This window comes from Tyto alba, unplaced genomic scaffold (genome assembly GCF_018691265.1).
Source record: "Tyto alba isolate M040663 unplaced genomic scaffold, T.alba_DEE_v4.0 Super-Scaffold_7, whole genome shotgun sequence".
NCBI classification, from domain to species: domain Eukaryota; kingdom Metazoa; phylum Chordata; class Aves; order Strigiformes; family Tytonidae; genus Tyto; species Tyto alba.
The window spans coordinates 16,322,087-16,341,729 of record NW_024881328.1 but is presented as its reverse complement, the minus strand read 5'-3'; positions in this window follow the sequence as shown (position 1 = coordinate 16,341,729).

Sequence of the window (19,643 nt, the reverse complement as noted above, 5' to 3'; positions counted from 1 at the left end):
AGAGTTGCACCAATAACTCAGCTCTGCTGCAGGAAGAAAAGGTTTACAAGCAGCTAGCACAGATCTGGGTCCTCCCAACCTCCTTCAGGATGTGTTCTCCTTTGATCCCCGGCTGAATGTTTACAAATCCTTCTCTTGGAGTCCATTCCCAAAGTGGCAAGTGGTTACCATATCCTGCATTCAGGGTATCCCTTAGGACCACAAAGATGAAGTTTGGGAGCTCCCAAAGCAATTAATACTTTTATGCTGGTTGTGTTTCTTTTTAGGTTTTTTTTTTTTTTTTTTGATTGATGGTTTTTTTTTTGTTTGTTTGCTTGTTTTGTTTTCTTTTAAATCTTGTTCTAAACAGTTCCTAAACCAATAAGCATAGGATCCAGGGAGCCCTGGCTAAAATCCTGGTGTAAACTTATAGCTACAGTAGAAATAATTTTTCCTTATCTGTTCACTGTTGTAATATAAGGAAAAAAAACCCATGGTTTTTGTCACCTGTGATATGAACACGTATGTCTTCCCAATGCAATTATGTGACTGGATTTACTGACATCATTCAGACAGTTCTTCCCATTGCTTCAGAAGACTATTCACAGAAATAAAGCAGATGAGAAAGTGACTGTAAAACCAGAGCTCCAGGGAAGACTCTCAAAAACAAAACCAAACTTTAGACATGTGATTCCCCACTGTCTTTTAGTGAGACACAAGTGGGTGCTTTATTTTTCTTTTTAATTTTAGAAGAAATTCACCCGCCCCTGCTTAATTTGTAGCTTGTAGTTCTCTCAAATAGTAACATATTCATCTCACTGAAGTGAAGTTCCTAAGCCACTGAAAATAAATTTGTCTTATAAGCTTTGTATAGGGAGTGGGAGAGGAAGAGTTTCCCAAGTGCAACTAAATGCATTGGATGTGGCTATCCTTGAGGTCCACTCCCCAGTGAGTCCAGGTAAAATAGGATATGGTCTTAAAACCAGCTAATCTGCTGGTCCTTTTATTTGTGTTAAGTAAGTTTTTACACAAAAATGGATATAGCTGTCTTCTGTGATGGAAGTAAAAAATTGGAATGATCTATTCTAATAATAAATTGCATGCTGATTATTTTTTTTTTTTTTTTAACTGCAGCAAAGGCAATTCAGCTGTATCTGATTGGCCCTACTCCAAGATTTCTGACGTTCAGCAGGAGAAGAATATACATCTGCAAAAAACAAAACAAAGCAAAAAAATCTCAAACTGCGCATGCTGGAATGGCAACAAGCCCAACTACAACAGCTTACCAGACCCACTCACAATTAATCAGGCACTGGGACAAAGAATGAATGATTTTGCTGACTAAATTATACAATGAGTTTTGTTTTGTTTTAAAGCAGAGTCCAAATGTTTCACACTGGATATAATGTCACAGATTTCCTTGAAACTTATTTAAATGACATGTGTGAACATGGCTGAAAATTTCAGCTGACAATTCTTCAACAAACCTGTAGAGCTACTTTTTATTGTCATTGTGTACCTTGGACATGGTAGACATTAAACTGCAAGGAAAAGGTGAGATGATGAAAAAGAGTACATAGAGATTACTCCTTCCTTGTAGTGAGCTGCAAGCAAACTCTGCTGATATATACATACTTCACTATGAAATCTTCAATGCTTTATTTGGAAATAGTTCTCTTCCTTATTAAATCAAAGAGCTGCCTGGGAAGTTATAAGTCAGGACAATAAAAATAACTACAGGAAAAATATATGAATAATCTAAACATATAAAAATCTATACCAGGTAAATTAATATGAATTTTGGCTTGTGAAGTCAGGCTGAAAGGATGTAACAGGGAGAGTTCAGGAATGGAATTGGTTTAGATCAGGAAGCTTTGGGAAAGATTTTAGTTCAGAAATCTCTAAGATCACTGGATCTTGTCAGCTTTTTTTAAAGATTGAAAAAAAAGCTGTAGCAATTCTGTGTAGCACCAGTGCTACACTGCTGATTCATCTCTGGGAGCTGAAACCTCTATTGAGAAAGGACCAAGGAATGCCCTCATGGCTACTTTGATTTAAGAAAACAAAGCATGATCTTAATTTTAAGCACGTGCTTATGTCTCTTTCCAAGTTGAAAGCATGCTTAAAGATTTTGGTGATTACTGAAGTCTTCCTATAAATATTCATATGTGGACATTCCTCTACAACATCACCCAAATTAAATTTCCTGATTATACTCAGACTCTATGATGAGTCAGTGTATCAAAGAAACTTTTCAAAGGGTTAGTGTCATTTTACGTAATTTTACTGACTGAGCTATTAGTCATATAAACTATTCTAGTGTTCTGCACTCCCTCTGGAGTCAAAGGAGGAGACAGAGGTTTCCAGAAGGTAATTCTTTCTGTGGTTTAAATTAGGTGTGATGAACTACATCAAATCCAATAATTCTGTCTCTCCCCGAAGGAAAAAAGCAACACCATTCTTTGCTGAGATACAGACATAAAGGATGCTGCAGCATTTATAGGAATATTTAAATTTACTGTTTCTATTCTAGTACCATTTCATGTTCCTCACAGAGGCCATCCCTCTTCTACTTAGCAAATACAAATGGACAGAGTCCCTACCTATACCATGTAAAAATGCTGATATGCTTTGGAATAGTGGGCCATCAAATCCTCATTTAGTAAGTGTAACTGATTATATGCGCCATGTAGCATGAATAAACACTCTGTGTTAATTAACACTCTCTATCACTATTTGATATAATTATTTGAAATTTCACCTGACATCATCTTCTGTTTTTTTCTTTTGTTAACATCAAAAAATAATTGTCAGATATCTTCTGAAATGTCTTGCTGTGGTGGGCTGACCCTCACTGGATGTCAGATGCTCATCAAAGCTGCTCTATCACTCCCCTTCTCAGCTGGACAGAGAAGAGAAAATATAACAAAAGGATCGTGGGTTGAGATAAGGACAGGGAGAGATCGCTCACCAATTACTGTCACAGGCAAAACAGACACGACTTGGAAAAAAAAAAAATATTATTACCAATCAAATCAGAGTAAGATAATGAGAAAATAAAAACTAAATCTTAAAGCACTTTCCCTACACCCCTTCCTTCTTCCCTGTCACAATTTCATTCCCAATTTTCTCTATCTTCTCTTCCCCCAGTGGTGCAGGAGGACAGGGAATGGTGGTTGTGGTCAGTTTATCACCTATTGTTTCTGTTGCTCCTCCCTTTTCAGGAGGAGGACTCCTCAGACTCTTCCCCAGCTCCGGTGTGAGGTCCGTCCCACAGGAGACAGCTCTCCATGAACTTCTCCAATGGGGGTCCTTCCCACAGACTACTGTTCTTCATGAACCGCTCCAACATTGGTCCCTTCCATGAGGTGCAGTCCCTTAGGAACAGCCTGCTCCAGTGTGGGTTCCCCAGGGAGTCACAGGTCCTGCCAGGACCCTGCTCCAGTGGGGGCTTCCCACAGAGTCACAACCTCCTTCAGGCATACACTTGCTCTGGCGTGGGGTCCTCCATGGGCTGCAGATGGAGATCTGATCCACCACGGACCTCCCTGAGCTGCAGGGGCACAGCCTGCCCCACCATGGTCTTCACCATGGGCTGCAGGGTAATCTCTGCTCCAACGCCTGGAGCACCTCCTCCCCCTCCTTCTTCACTGACCTGGGTGTCTGCAGGGCTGTTTCTCTCACATATTCTCACTCATCTCTCCGGCTGCAGTTGTCATTGCTCAGGGTTTTTCCCCCACTTCTTAAACATGTCATCCCAGAGATGCTACCACCATTGCTGATGGGTTTGGCCTTGGCCAGCAGTGGGTCTGTGTTGGATCCAGATGGCATTGGCTCTGTTGGACACAAAGGAAGTCTCTAGCAGTTTCTCATAGAAGCCACCCCTGTAGCCCCCCTGCTACCAAAACCTTGTCACACAAACCCAATATACCTGCTTGTAGTTTAAATAAATTCAAAGAAAATTGTGTTATTTCATGTTACACATAATGACATAAAAATTTAATTGCTTGAGAAGCACAGTAGTTACAGCCAAATAAATTTGGACTTATTTTGTGTCTTTTACAGTAGGTTGGGGTTTGTAGTTTGTTTTTGGTTTGTTTTTTTTTTTTTTTTTTGTTTGCTAGCTTCTTTTGTTTCGTTTTGTTTTGTTTTTATGCTAATTCAAGTCCTGACTTTTCTCTGAAAACACCTACTGGTCTGTAGTCACTTTAGTCCTTGTTAATATTCACATTAGTGAGAATGGTTGCTCTCAGATTTAATGCATTCAGAAATTTACTTAGCAACATTGTATTACTATTGTGTTAATAGATATTTATAATACAACTTTCAATATGTTTCTTGATAGAGAGATGGAGATATAAGAGTTCTAATAAAAGAGTAGATTTTTTTCAAATGAAGCAGATAGTTAACTTCTACTAAAGAAGAATAATTGCAAATACGTAATAAGTTATGCCTCTGTTTATCATATATTAACTTTTAGAACATCTTTCAAGCTTAGAACTGGGAATAGCCCCTAGAAAACTGAATCTTACTAGCTACCATTAAATAATACTTTTTTTTTTTTTTTTCTATAGTACCTTCAAAGTTTGGGAATTTTGTTGTACCTAAAAGACTAATATAATTGAACTTTGGGCTGTGAGATCACAAATTTGATATCTGCACAAATATTGCTGTATACATTTTGTAGATGCAGAAATAAAAGAGAGAAAGAGGAGCTTAAATATACCTAGGGGATTTGGAACCAATTCCCATATAAATGTTCTAGCTTAGAGTGTCTCATCTAAAATATAAAATAAAAATAGAATACCATTGTCTTGCTGATATCTGATCTTACTGAATAGAGTACCCAGATATGGTCTATGGATAAAGGCACTGTGGTTCACAGTTTTTATGATGTTTTGTCCTCTGAAGGTATTCAAAATGTACAGTTCACTTGAAAAAAAAATCAGAAACATCCTACACCACATAACACTGTTGTTTTTTCCTTGTGTTACTATATATTTCTTTCACTTCTAACCCTGACCTGTTAATCTACCATCTAAATTCTCTTAAATCACTGGTGATACAGCACAACTGATTTGCTGTCTATCCACCCCAGACATGTAATATGTTAAAAACTGCATCCAGTTAGCTGTACCAAATAACAAATTAGCTGTACATGTATATGAACAACCTAACTCTGTTGTTAACATATCAGTTAACATTTTTATATTGTCCACTAAAGTCAGCACTGACTTAGTAGTCAATGCAATGACAAATCGAATGGCCATGGGCAATAACCAGACATTAATTCCACACACACCAAAAAAACACAACCAAGTATTTATGCTTGTAGTCAGCTTTTTAATAGTGTCGGGTCAGTGTCTTTCAAGTTTTCGAAGGTACGTGGGGAGATTCAGTAATTCTATTTATGGGTTTATCCTAATAGAAGAAGGAAGACTGAATGTTTCTAGCAATTCTCCATACTCTGCTAGTGAGCTGATATTGCAAAATTGCAGTTTGCTGGCAGAGAGGTAAAAGTTATTTGGATTCCTTAGAGAAACAGAAGCTCCCCTACAGTATACTGACAGAAAAGTTTGGAAATACTGAGTTTTTTGATCACTGGGAAAAAAAAAGATTTAAAAGCATCCTTCAATGCAAATAGTATCTAGAAACACACCTATAATATTGAGATATGAAGGACTTTTCTCCATTTAGAAGTCCATTAGTTGAATATAAATCAGGTAATATACTTATGTCATTTACAAAATGTAAAAATGTGGACAAATCTATCAGATTAAAAATTATATCAACATAGTCTCTTCCTTGCAAAATATACACAAGCACAATGAGAAGTCACTGCATGTCTGCTTTACCATGTCTTTGTCACAGATAGACGTTGATAACTTTTGACATTTTTTTACCTCCCTGCTCTGCTGAGAAGTTATCTTCCATTGGGGTCATGGAACAGCACTGTGGTTAGAGCTCATTGTGGACAAGTGAGATCACTGATTTCATGCTCCCAGGGTGAAAAGCCTCTAGGAGCAGTCTGGGTTTCTGGGTAAGCACTCTGGCCACTACAGGATTTAGGTGCTACCTTGCATTTTCACTATCGAGCACCTGTTTTAAATACTGCATTTGTCATTGTGAATGCAGGATGTTTGCTATACAGGACTTATTTGGGGTCACATTTGGACTTCCCCGGAGTCCCACCGTTTCTATGATGTGAAGTCTATGTGGGAATTCACTCAGTGTGAGAGGGTCTGACAACCACACAGAGCAACAGAGGTTACCTGTTGAAGCAAGGAAGGATGAGTACCTCTCTTAGGCATGTTAATGTGCCTTTTCATGTAATTTAATTTTCCTCCATTGACTGTACAAGGACTTTTGCTCCCTTACATAGACTGTCTGGATTTCCTTGGAAGACCATTTGACTGCTTGAAACTAAATGTGTCCTTTCACTTCTAAAAAAGTCTCATCAGCTGCACATCTTTGTAAAAAGTCCGAGATGAACAACCAGTGCTTGAGCTCACCTCTTCTGGAAACTGTGATGGCTTGAGCTAACTTCTATGGTCTTGTCAACATTTTGGAAAACAAGAAGCAGCATCATGGAGGAGCTTTTTTCTTTTCCATTTTGAATGATAGATATCTTTAAGCATACTGGGTTTATGATTCATATACGGCCAAGGCCTTGATGCAGAAATACATCTAGTTTATCAGAAAGAAGATCAAGAAGTAATATGATTATTGCTCACAAGTATCTCAATGGGAAGGAAAAATCAGGTACTAAAAAAGGTTTTGAATCTAGTAAAGTTTAATGAGAATTAACAATTGTGCATTTATTCTGTCATAATGCAAGTGAGAAAAAAAAGACACAATTTTTTAACAATCAATATTTGGTACAAAGTACTGAGAGAAAGTATGAATATTTCTATTTCTTGAAATCTTACAGGTACATTGCTGGAAGATTTATGAGTCAAACAAGTTATTAGTTCAATATTGTTCTGTGGCATGAGTGGCCTTGAAGATATTAATCTGTGAATCAGCCAATGAAAATCTATGGCCTGTAAAGGGCAGAATATCTGATGACAGGATCGTGATGTCTCTTCTGTCCCTACAGGCCACAGGACGATGAAACTATCTGTATTAGCTCACTCCAGACTTTGTAGCACTGCTCAAGAAATTAACTGTAAACCACCTCCTTGGTTCTGTCTTTATGTGTATATAAGTAGACTTGAGACCTACAAATTAAGTCATGAGCACAGAGGGTGGGGAATGTCAGCAAACAAGCTATCAGTGTGACATTTTAAAGCTGCTGAATAACTGCAGAGTGATATGCAAGCATACACGTGAAGCATATGGGGAGGCAGGAGACATATATCAGAGGCAGCAGCTGGCATATCAGGTCCAGGAGAGCTTCTATTAGGAGAAGAAAATAGATTGCAATTCCAGTCAGAGTGTCTTAACTCTTCTCTCCTTGCCTATGGAGATTTTAATTTCTTCTATTTGTACAATCTCAGTAATTTATTTCCAAGATTAGTCCTTTTACTATATGTTACTTCTGGTCTTAATGTCCTGAAGCACAGCTTATTTTCTGTTATCTCACTGTAAAAGTGGGATAAACCTATGGGATTTGTGCTCAGTACTTTGAGCTCAAAAGAGTAGAGTAACTTCAAATTTATCACTATGTAACTCAGAGTGATATTAGGTGTTAATATAACCCTTCCCTGAGAAAAAGAGAGAGGGCCAAACTCTCAACTGATGTAAAATGATAGAGCTCAGTTGGAAATAAAAGAGATTCTGACCTGGGGTTCAGAATACTTAGAAACTACCCAGAGAGAACAACTGAGTAGGAGGATATATTGTTTTCTACTTTATTCCATGACTTCAGCACAACTACTTTTCTCAGCATGAGCCCAAGTGATCAAAATTTCTCACTATAGAGTCATTCACTACAGACTTTCTTTGCTATCCTGCTGTGGACGTTAGTGCAATGCCACGAGTTCTCTTGCACCTGCAGTTACGACTTCTAAACAGATTGGTGTCCCCTGGAAAGCATGAAACATTTGTCCTTGTGATGTAACCTCTTCTTCCCTGGTGTGACAAAATGTGATCTACCAAAAACAACCTGCTTGTTGTTACTTTCCCAAAGTGGTCTCAAAAAGATGTGGTGTTACCAACAAATGTTATGATGACAAAACATATGTCAAAGGAGTCAAGGATGGTTTGGTATATGAAAATGAGAAGTAGAAGGCAATTGTATGATTTAGTAAAAGGTAGTAAGATAAAAAGTAATAGCAGTTGAAGTATTGTAGTATGTAGCATTTTAGTAAACAATAGGAAATTATGTAAAATTGCAGAACAAAGATGAAGTGCGGAAGAGCACCAGAAAAAGTAGTGGGAAAGAAATTCTAATTTCATTTAGAAACAGTCAGAGGAGGAGCAAAGAGAGATGATGACTATACTGTCTAGAGTAAGGGTGTAATAAAGTAAACCAAGCCACCTCTGAATGAGATAGTCTGTCTGTCTCTGTCGTTCAGGGTGTCAGGAAGCAGCGTAGGTGTGCCAATAATGTGTGAAGCTCATCTAGAAATCAAAGCAGCCCCTGTAAAGCTCTGTACTTCCATAACTGTACTACTTCTAGACGTAGCACTACTAAATAAACTAGCTTTTCACAGCACACCCTCATCACACAAAGTAGGCTTTTTCTACATCCCCTGTAAAAGGTCACCCATGAGGTTCAAACTGGTCATCCCCTGGAGCATGGTTCAAGAATGTGAACCACAAAGGCAGCCATCCTCTTGTTTAATGTAATGAGAAAGTCAGTTTTGTCTTTAAGTCAAACTTTATGGAGAGTCATGAGCTGAGCCAACTCACTGCTATCTCACATAGCTCTCAGCACTGAGAATTGGGGTCCTTCTTCTCTGGTCTGACTCCAAAGAATGCAAAATATATATATATACATTTTTTTTTTTCTTTTCTTTTTTTTTTTTTTTTTTTTGTCTGGTCTGTGTTGCAAATTGTTGTCACCTCAAGTTTCAGCACTGTCAGAAATGTTTACCTCATTAGAAGGGCTGAAAAAGCAATGAAATAAAATTAAATTACTACAGTAGCTTGGGTATTAGTGACAATGTAGGAAAATGATAGCAACAAGAATGGCTGAGGAAGTTTTACAGCTCCCCAATGCCTAAGACTGTAATAACGATTCAAAACAACTGTTATTTCTTTTTGATGCTTGCTTTTAATATCTGTTCTTTTTTTTTTTGGCATCAGATTCCTCCAAACCATGTATTAATGTTTCTTCCTTTTATGTTTTGTGAAGTCCTCAGGAGTCCTTGGGTTTTCTGGCGTCTGGATGTTATTTATGAGGCATCTGTTTTCAAAGCTGAGGGCACCTGTTACTGAATTCACTCAGCTTGAATTATATGAAGTGCAATTCTACTGAAGTTTCTGGAAGGAGCTTGTATTGAAGTGGTGCCATGTGCCTCAGAACAGAGCTGCAGACTCTGGAACCAAATTACACCCTCTTGGAAAACCCTTTGTAATATAGTGCAGGTGATCATATGCCAGTAGGCTTCAAAGGTCTGTGTTGTATGCAAGCATTTCACCAGAAAGAGAAGATATCCTTGGGAGACAATGAAGAAAAAGATGGAGACCACTGCAGATGAACTGTCACTGATAACATTTTGACAGAAAGGCGGCTTCCAAACCAGCAACATCAGTGATGAATCTTGGTATTACTTCTCCAGACTGATGCTGGTGGATACCTTCACTAGAAAAAGGTGATTTGTCAAGGTCAGGGCAGATATTTTATTATTTCTTTATATAGAGTAACCTGTTATAATTTTTCATATATAGTTATGCCATTGTTTATCTAAGTGTACCAATAAAAACTGTCTTGGCAAAAAAGCTTGAATAACAATTTGCCTTTTGAAATGTCTTATTCTACCTTTCCTATGATAAATATTTTTCATGTTATTAAAAATCTTGGGTCTTGATAATTCTATACTAAAGTATTAGAAATCTATGTAATTCCTGTCTATGCAGAAATATCTGAAGATAAAAGAAATAACTAGCAAGACTCTAAATCACTGAAAAGATTAGTTCTGTAAAAATGGCAAAAACTCTTCATCTTATCTATGAGATTTTCTGGTACAACAGTCAATTAGTATATAACTTGCAAATGAAGTGAATGTAATTGCACACCCATCTATTTTTCCTACTTTTCTGAATATGTAGGTTCAACACATCGCATTCACAGTGGGACCAAGTTCCAGTTCTGGGAGACTTGTTCTTTCTCGTGGCATCATAATCTAGAGTCCAGAAGAGCAGCCAGCATCTCTTAGCACGAATTATACAGTTCAATGCGGCTCAGTGCTGAAGGCTGACATGTAATCTGCCTGCTCATATCTCACCTGGTTGGTTTCAAATCAGTCATGTCTGTAGTCATATGTTTTCACTGTGATAGCTTAGCATCATGCTAATAGCTATTAAAATTTACAAAAGCTGAAGACTCTGCATAGTGCCCTTTAATACAATAAAATGTGCAGCCACTTGTTATGGAACAGTGTTAAATATCTGGTCAGAAAGATACACAAAGGAAATATCCCAAAACAAAAGGAGTGCTGAAGCTTTTTTTATGTCTTCTCTGGATTCTCTAATGCATTGTCCATTTGGTGAAGTAAGATGAGTGCTTACTGCCTGTTTTCAGGATGTCCTTGGAAATGAGAGACCACATCATTGTTTTTTCCTGTTGAAGTAGACAAACTTTAAAAACAGCAGATCTTTGTTTCCTCTGTTTTTTTGGAGGTGATCCATGAAAGGAAGGAACAAGATTTAAGTAGATTCCCAGAGACAAACCAACTGGGCCACGCTAAAGAGCTGCAATTTTCACTTAAGGTATCTGAAATGGTAGTGAAATCATCTGGCAGTTTCCTTCCTAAATTCAACATATTTATTTTCCTGATCTTTTTTGGAGCCTTTCCCCCTTTCAGACCATAAGCCTGATCTTCCTCTATTCATCTATCATTGTCTATTAGTTATTGAGTCTTGGCTCTGTGTTGGATGCTGTTAATGGTTCTGTACATACATAACAAAAATATTGAGTAAGGCGTAGTTATTGTATTGCTTGCTCAGAGACTCAGCAATTCCTTTAAAAGAAAGTGACGGGTTTTTCTTAACTGAGGGCTTGTTTGTCTGTTTGTCTGTATTGCCATATGCTTTCTGAAACCTTAGAAATCTGTCTCTTCATCAGCTGCTTGTTCCCCAGCTAGTGAGTACCATTTGCAATTATCTGGTATTTTAATTGTTTCAACTAGTAAACTTAAGGTTTGGCTTCTCCAGACTGAGAGTCTCATCCTGCACATCCTGGCCAAATCCTATTTTTTTCCAAAGAGCTCCCATTAATTGTACATATCCAAAATCAAGCCTAAGAAAAACATGGATAAATAACAAGTCCCTTGTTTTTTTTAGATCCTCATGTTGTGTTTACCAGAAATGATATCTGTGTACTTGCAATGCTTAAATGTTACAACTTTGGACTTCTGCATATTAAGCCTGTGGTTCTTTTCCTTGCCTTCACTGGTCTCGTTTGTCACCTAGCTATGCATAATGGTGTATTAAAGATCCCACTGAAATCCGTGTAACTCACATCCACTTCCCTAAACTTCCAAGGATGCTGTATTATGCCTTCAAAGCCATGTGATACACTGTTTTTAAGTGATGAACTCTTAAAGATCTTTTCCTGATAAATGCCTCCACTTTCCTGATAACACATCACTTCAACTTAAGTTAGCAACTCAGGACATTGCTTCTCAGAGAAAAGTTAGTCATATGAACTTATAATTAATGCTTTGTCCTCTGTGACCCGGTTTTGAAAGTTGGAATACTTCTATTATCCAGCTGAGTCTCATCACTCAGCTGACATTTAGCACAAAGGGAAAGGGCTTGAACCTTTAATACAGCCTCCAGATCTCAGGGAATGATGGCACTTCCAGGGACCACCAAGGGCCTACTTTCCAGAGAGTAGGACAAGACATGACAATAGCCTGGACGCAACTTTTGTTTCTGTCTGTGGATTGTCTGGGATATGTCAGCTCCAAGGTTTCTGCTGAGATTCTTTTCTTCCAGTTTTGAATATGTATAATATCGATGGATATACCAACCTTTTTGATTCCTTTTATGAGTATGGGAAAGGAATAGGTGTTTCCAGGACATGTTTCATCTAATCCTTTTTAAACATGTAATTTAGGCTGTGATAAATTGCAACTGAGAAATTCCTTTCTCTGTCCACTCTCCATAAAGGGAATCTAGACTACCTACTTTAGGTACGGATGATAACCCTGAAGACTTTACAAGTTAGATGATGTGCATCTCATCTGTGATGTGACTCTCACCATCTGTGTCTATATTGCTCATTGATTTTTGGCAATAGATATAATAACAGACTAAATCTACATTAGATGCTTCAGTAGGTGGTCTGAACATGATCTGGAAATGTTAGCTAGGATTCTCAAGTATTTATATGCAAATATATTAGGTATAATAAAACCACAGTGACTGGCACATTATAATGAAAACATGATTTTATTGGATTAGGTGTCTTTGAATAGTCTAAACTTCAGTTCTTTGTTCTGATCAGTTTTATTCATATATCTGAACTAGATTTTTGTTTTGGTTTGTTTCCCCTCAAAGTAGTACATCCCCATAATCTGTGAGTAACAAGACAGGAGGAGTCTGACATGGCTGGACAAGCAGTTTTGTACATCCAGGAAGAAGGAAATGAGTGTGTTCATCATTGATAGGACAATACTAGGAAGCTATTTATGTTCTTTAATAGGAAGATGTATTTTCCCAGGCCCTGGGAAAAATGAAGTGATGCTTTGTGCACTAAGTACCAGTGTATCAGCAAAGGAAAGAATCAGGGGAAAATGGGTCAGGCAAACTTGCAGGCAGGCATTGAGGAACACTGAACAGTCAAACCCCATGGAACATTTTCCTGTTCCTGTCTTCTGTCCTCAGTTGTGAAAAAAACATAAGAGTAGGTAAGGGATACACAGCGACTCTGTGAGACAGCGAAAGAAAATTGAGGGAGGGAGGCTGATATAATGAAACTGATATCCAGTTGATATCAACTAAGAGAAAAGGTGATTCCAGTGATTCCATCTTCAAACAGAATAATATTCTGCATGCAACTTTGCAGGTGTATTAGCCAAATCTTTTAACTTTTTCATTAATAACATGCCTGACGCAATAGAAATCATGTTTATTAAAACAGTAGAGTGCAACCTGGGAGGGACTTGCAAAGATACTGGAGAAGAAGATAAGAATTGAAACTAATTCTGGTATGTTGGCAACATAGTTGGGAAAAATATGGGACTACATAATATAAAAATAGAAAGTATGAGACACTAGAGACAGAAAGGGAAAACAGAGTGCACAAACAGAAGACGGGGAATAGGTAGCAGTTCTCCAAACAGCTGAAGAGTTATAACAGTTGAACAAGTCGTGTTATGTTCATGATGTCATGGGAAAAGCAAATATATAAGCAGGAGTATCACCTGTAAAATACAGAAAGTTATCTGAGCATTGAAAAGGCTTTAAATGAACTCCCATGTGTAGCTTTCTACACTACACTGCAGAAAAGATATGAAGCAATTGGAGAGAGTTCAGGGGAGACTGACTGAATTATCATTGCTCTAGTAAACATGACCTGTGATAAAATGTTGGGAGAAAAAAAGGTTGTTTAAGCCCTTGGTCTAAAGAAAATATGCCTGAGTGGAGAAATGACCACGAGTATGCAAATTCCATCATCACAGAGCCAAGACAAGAAATAACAGGATCAAAATGCAGTTCCAGTCTAAAGGGCTATGTAGTCACCTGATGATGACAATACCGAGTGATGTGAGAGCCCATATTACACCAGCCAATGTTAATGGAGCAGAAAAGGGGTCCTTAGTCTGCTACTAATTCCAGACCTAGGTTCTGTTCTAAACATTTTATTGCCTTGGCTTAATATGGGCCTGAAATAATGTTTATATTCTACTCCAACATCTAGAATGGTAGAGAAAAAGATAATAGTAGGAAAAATTACAATGTGAGGAGGAAGACTAAATAATCTTAGATCAAAATAGAAAATATACTCTTTTCAGCATGAATATTTTTTCATTTTCATATTTGTTTAAAAGAAATAATTTCTCCCAACTGCTAGTTTGAAGGTCTAAAAAACCTCAAACACTCAGTTCTCAAACTGGGTAGTATCAAAGGAATTAATTAATTCCACTTGGTTAATTAATTTGGTTTGATGGACTTCAACATTGCAAGGCAGGGTGGCATAATAGATTAGATTCCCTGGCTATGTTTTAAGTAATAATAATAACAATAACACAAATCTCGTGTTTCTTTTTACGTACTTATAAAAAGTATTTTAAAGCTTTAATTTAGAAGTAAACATTTCTCTTTCCAGGCTGTAGCTTGCATTAGTTTGTTCTGGGGTTTGGAGAGTGTCCTGGTTGGGGCTGGGATAGCGTTCCTGTTGGTCTGGCAGCGGGAGGAGCTGCAGCCCCCTGAGACCCCAGGGGCTCCCCAGGTCCCAGTGCCCTCACCTGTGTGCGGGGGCGGGGGGAGCACAGCTGGAGGGCTGGGCCCCGATTGGCCGATAGTCCATGTCATGTGACATTGTGCTCACTATATAAAGGCTGGAGTGAGGCAGGAGGGGCTCTCACTTCTGGGCGTGTGGCTGTGGGGCCTTTGTGTTTGGGATCAGCAGGTGAGCAGCTGTATGGTACGTTACCTGTTGGTACTGCTGTCAGCGTATTGTTCTGTTACTGTTATTAAACTGTTTGTATCTCAAGCTGCGAGTCTCCCTTTGCCCCTCAGATTCCCTCCCCGTTCCCAAGTTGGGGGAGGGTGGGTGAGAGACAGCAGTGCCTGGATAACCAGCTAAAGAGACAATCAAAAACGTCCTTACCATTGTGACATCCCAGTTTCTTCCCTGTGCAGCTCTGGGACCCCAGACAAAATCAGGGCCAAAACTCCAGGGCAAGCAGATGGGCAGTCATCCTGTCTTCCTAAGGATGCACTGGGTCTTCTGCAGAACCAGGTGCCTGCCCACACAGGACAGCAGCTGCTACTGATGCAGCCCCATACAGACTTCCACTGGAAGACATCCTGAGGGGGATATCATAGTGTCTTTGGTTTTTTTGTTTGCTGTTTAGATAATTTCCTTCAGAAAGATATAATGCCATACAGAATCTAGACCTGTGCTTTCTCTCTGGAATACTATTTTATTTTCATTTTCCTTATTCCTAGCTCTGGCCTTGTTTCATTACCTCTCTCCACTGCCCGTCATAGCTGTTTACTCTTTTCCTTTTCACCCAGTTCCACTTCTTTCTGTTCTTGTTTTCTTATCCTCAAGAAAAAGTGAGAACCCTCTGCATTCCTTTGAGCCTCCTTAATTCTTGCTTGAAGTGTCTCAGCCCCTCCCAGAGCCTGGATTTTCCTTCACAGGAGAAAACAAAAGGTCTAACATCCTTCCCCTATCTCTGAGCTAAGGCATCCTCAAAGAGGCAGGCTCAGATAAACATGTGTGTTCCCAGATGCATCTCAGACAGCCTCCTTTGTGGGAGCAAGATAAGACAATTTTGTGCAAGAGATTAATATCTCTAAGCAGCCTTAAGAACAAGAGCTCTGGTCACTAGCAGGGGAAAAGAGATTGCATAAGTCCTCAGCTTCTGTCACAAAGACTGTCCTCTTACGAGTCAGAAGTGTGCTGGGAGAAGTATGTCCCTCTGACGCTGTATTGTAGTGTAAGATATCCTTCAACAGCCAGAAGGCAGGAAACAGAAAGATAAACTCACATTCATATTACATAGGAGACTTTCAGGTAGCCTGTGATGCAAATCTAAGCACTAGGTAGGTGGGTGACTCATCGCAAAGGCTTGCAAGGGGAGAATTTAATTTTGCTGTCCATGGGACTGAGTGAGCCCTGCATAAACACAGTGGAGGAAGAAAGCATCGCACATGGCACACCCATAAGCCCTGGTCTCACAAAATCTTTTTACATGCAGGAAAATGTATTCTAGCAAAGGCTTGATCCTAGCACCCTCTCTTTTGCTCTTTCCCTGGCTTAGGAGCATTTTCTGTCACAACTAATCAAGGCCAGAGCACTCTGCACTTACTAACTCTGACTGGGAAGAAGGGATATCCCTGGTTCCAGTGGTTGATGCTAGTGCTGCTTCAGCAAAAGTGCTGAAAATCAATGCTTTGTGACAGAAGCTGGTGGTTGTGGCTGAAATGAGCCTGAAGAGGTGCAGGAAAAGGAAGTCCAGGGAGGAATGTGAGCATAAATGTCCCGGGGAGGAACTAAAGAAGTCCTGGAGTCCAAATGCCATTCATAATGCTGCTTTGTTTTCTTTCTTTCTTTTGAAAAAAGAGAGAAAAGAAGAAGTAAAAAAAGGAAAAAGGTAAAACGGAGTGACCCTTGTGGAAGAACCCGTACAAAATCACCAGGGCACCTGGGAAGAGTAAGGAGAATGTTTTTCTGAGAAGAGTGAGGTAGGTAAACTGAGTTTTGTAGTATGAACTAAACAGTGAAATTTCAGCATTGAATTCCTTTTTCAGGAGGTTCAGGCTGTTTACTTTCATGTAAGGCTGCCATTCCTCATGTTATCACTGTCAGAGGTCAAATCCTGAACAGTTAAAAAGAATGTGTTATTTTAAAGGTATTTTTATTTCTAGGCAGGATTGTAAGGCAGAACTGGCTAGCCCACAGAAGAGTCAGTGAAATGCAAACTCTTTCATATCTAGGAAATGAGTAGGGTCAGATAAGAACCAAACACTATTAGTGCCTGGCAGCTGATGGCCAGTCTATGTGCAATGACTTCCTTGCTCTGACTGCTCTCTGGTATGAATTAATGTTGGCAGTTTCAGCTAGTAAAAGGAACAAATAAGTCAAGTTGATTGAGTTGGGTTGTCCATGACTCTGGATCTCTGACACTTACCTGAGGGACCGGATCCTGGCCCCAGTATGTTTGTTCTGCTGTTCCACTGGTTCAAAAATGACAGCACAGGTATCATACTAAAAGCAGACGGTGGCCACTGCTAGCAAGCATCTTAGCCTCATTTTTGCTAGACTAAACAAGCACAGATCCTTCAATTCCTCTTCTCGTGTGCTTTAGGTCATTGTTCTGGTAGCTATGAGTAGCTTGGTTTTAGCTACCACTTCATAAAATATAAGAATCACTTTTGATAGGCAGTTGATGGTAAAATGCTTAGATTTTGAAGGTAAACTTCAGCTGTGTAAGACACTGTAGAAAATTACCACATAAAGTCACCTCCCGGGCTCATCTGGAGTATTAGCTGAGGATGGATTGACTTTATACTGAGTTAATCTGCAAATTCTCTAAGCAAACAAAAATGCTGCAACATTTATGTTATATGTGTATTCTACAAGATATTCAGGGTTTTCAGGTACAAGAAAGAAAGAATTGAACCTAACATTTCTCCTTTAAACTGTGAAGGTCCTGTTGTTTACAATTAAATTTTTATGTCATTTAAAGGCAATTTACTTCAGCTCACTTGTGAAACCATTTATTCAGGACAGAATCATAACACAAAGCACTGAGGACAAGGCAACTGAAACAATCCTCCCACTCTCTCCCTATTAGCAAAGATATTGGCTTCTGATCCACATTATAAGCTTGAATACCTTGAAGACAGTGTTATCATTCTGACTTTTGTGCTGCAGAACTGATTTTTTAAAAATAATTTTATTAAAATTCTTTGAGTTTTTCTGTTGAAAAGCATGATGAATCAGACTACTCCACAATACTGTTTTGTGTGTGTTTTTTTAAATCAAGGGTGAATCTTAGATTCCTGTCTGAATGCTGAATGAGTCATGATTTGTTTGACTTTTTTAACATATATACTCCTTTCTTTGTTATTTTCCTCTTTTCGAAATTAACTGCCAAGTCATCCTATGAACTCGTTACTAGACCATGTGTTTGTTCATCTAGAGATGAGGGAAGTGGGAGAAGGGAAAACAATCTTCTCTGTTAACATCCAGACTCAAATATTTACTTTTCTATAAAGCAAATCAAGCATGAAAAGAACAAATTGTTTAAAATTAATATCAAAAAAACTAAAAGGTTTTTAAAAACATATTTTAAAAACAGATCCTTTCAATTGGAAACAGCAAAACCAGAAAAGTGTCAAACAGTGTGTCACAGTCTAGAACAGTGGCCATCCATGAAACAAAGACAAAGCAAACCCTTCATCAACAACAAACCAGACTGCAGAAATTTCTCTCTCCACAGAGTCATGTTAGTCTTTCTTTTGGCGCTGTATATACCCTGAGAGAAATTATTCAGTGAATTAATATTTGAGGAAGGAAGAAAAAGGCAAGAGAGAGTAAAACAAGCAAATAACCTGCATGAACAAACAAAAAAGTACCCTAATGGGAAAACAAATTTTATTCGACTGACTAAATTTGGCTTCTATGTGAAGTGACATCTCTGGGCTCCTGCTGACTTCACAACTCAAATGTCACCTTGTGTCATGGGAAGCAGCAGCTCTGCCTCTGGTGATGCCTTAGAACTATCCACGATCTTGTGACTCTCAGAGGCACACATCCAACCAACTTGCAGTGCAAGATTTTGACTCTTCACGAAAGTGCTGCTGTCAGGCAAAGTCAAGAAAAACAAAACAAAACAAACCAGCAGTTTTGACAGATATGATCCCTTTCAGGGTGTTACATCAACTTATACCTTCTCATTTTGAACACTTTTAACGAAGATCTGCTTTATGTTCATGTTAATGCTGCTCCTGATCAGAGCCCTTCTGTAACACAGGGGACTGCTGGCAGCAGGGAAATAGTTAACAGGTAGTGTGGTTTAGGAAATAAGGAAAGAAGGGCCTTGAATCCTGCTTTCAGGAGTAGCCTGCACTTCCAGCTGAGGCACCTATACTTGCTCCTGTTGATAATACTTTTCTGACCAGCTCTCCCTTGTACTTGTAGAGGAGGGCAAAAACAAACACATAAGGATTCACCACTTCTTGAAAAAATACTCACTTTAGGGCTAATTAAGCTTACAAATCAAGGAGAGATGTTCAGACAGAGGCTTGTTCAGAGCATGTGTTCTAATGCCTGACAACATCCAAGGAGGAACAGGATTGCTATGAATCAGAAGAAGGGTTAAAAAATAATAATGACCAAAAAAACCCAACACTAAGACCCATTTTCATAGAATCCCAGTGGAAATATTCTGATAGATTTTGATGGAACGGGATTGTTAATATTTATGAAGCCAGTCAAGACCTCCAGATGGAAGCTGCTCTATAAGTGCAAAGCTTTGCTATTAATATTTATTAACCTGAAAGTGCTTATTTAGTTTTTAGGCACTTTTTGTTCCATCCTTTTCCCAAGCAAACTAACATTAAATCTGTGGGATCTGTGAATTCTCAGCTTCCCACTGCTGCCTGTGATGTAAATTGTGCTTCAAATCAAAATGGAGGGAAATACAGAAGAAAGTTCAGAAAGTCACAATGTGAAATCTTGAGAGCTGTTTGCAGAGAGCATTCCTGGCAAGTGCTGATCATTTGGACTCCACATTGAGCAACATAAAGTTTTCAGAACTGATCCTGTGGCCTCTATGAAGTGTGAAGTCACAAGGAGAAAATCATGCCCA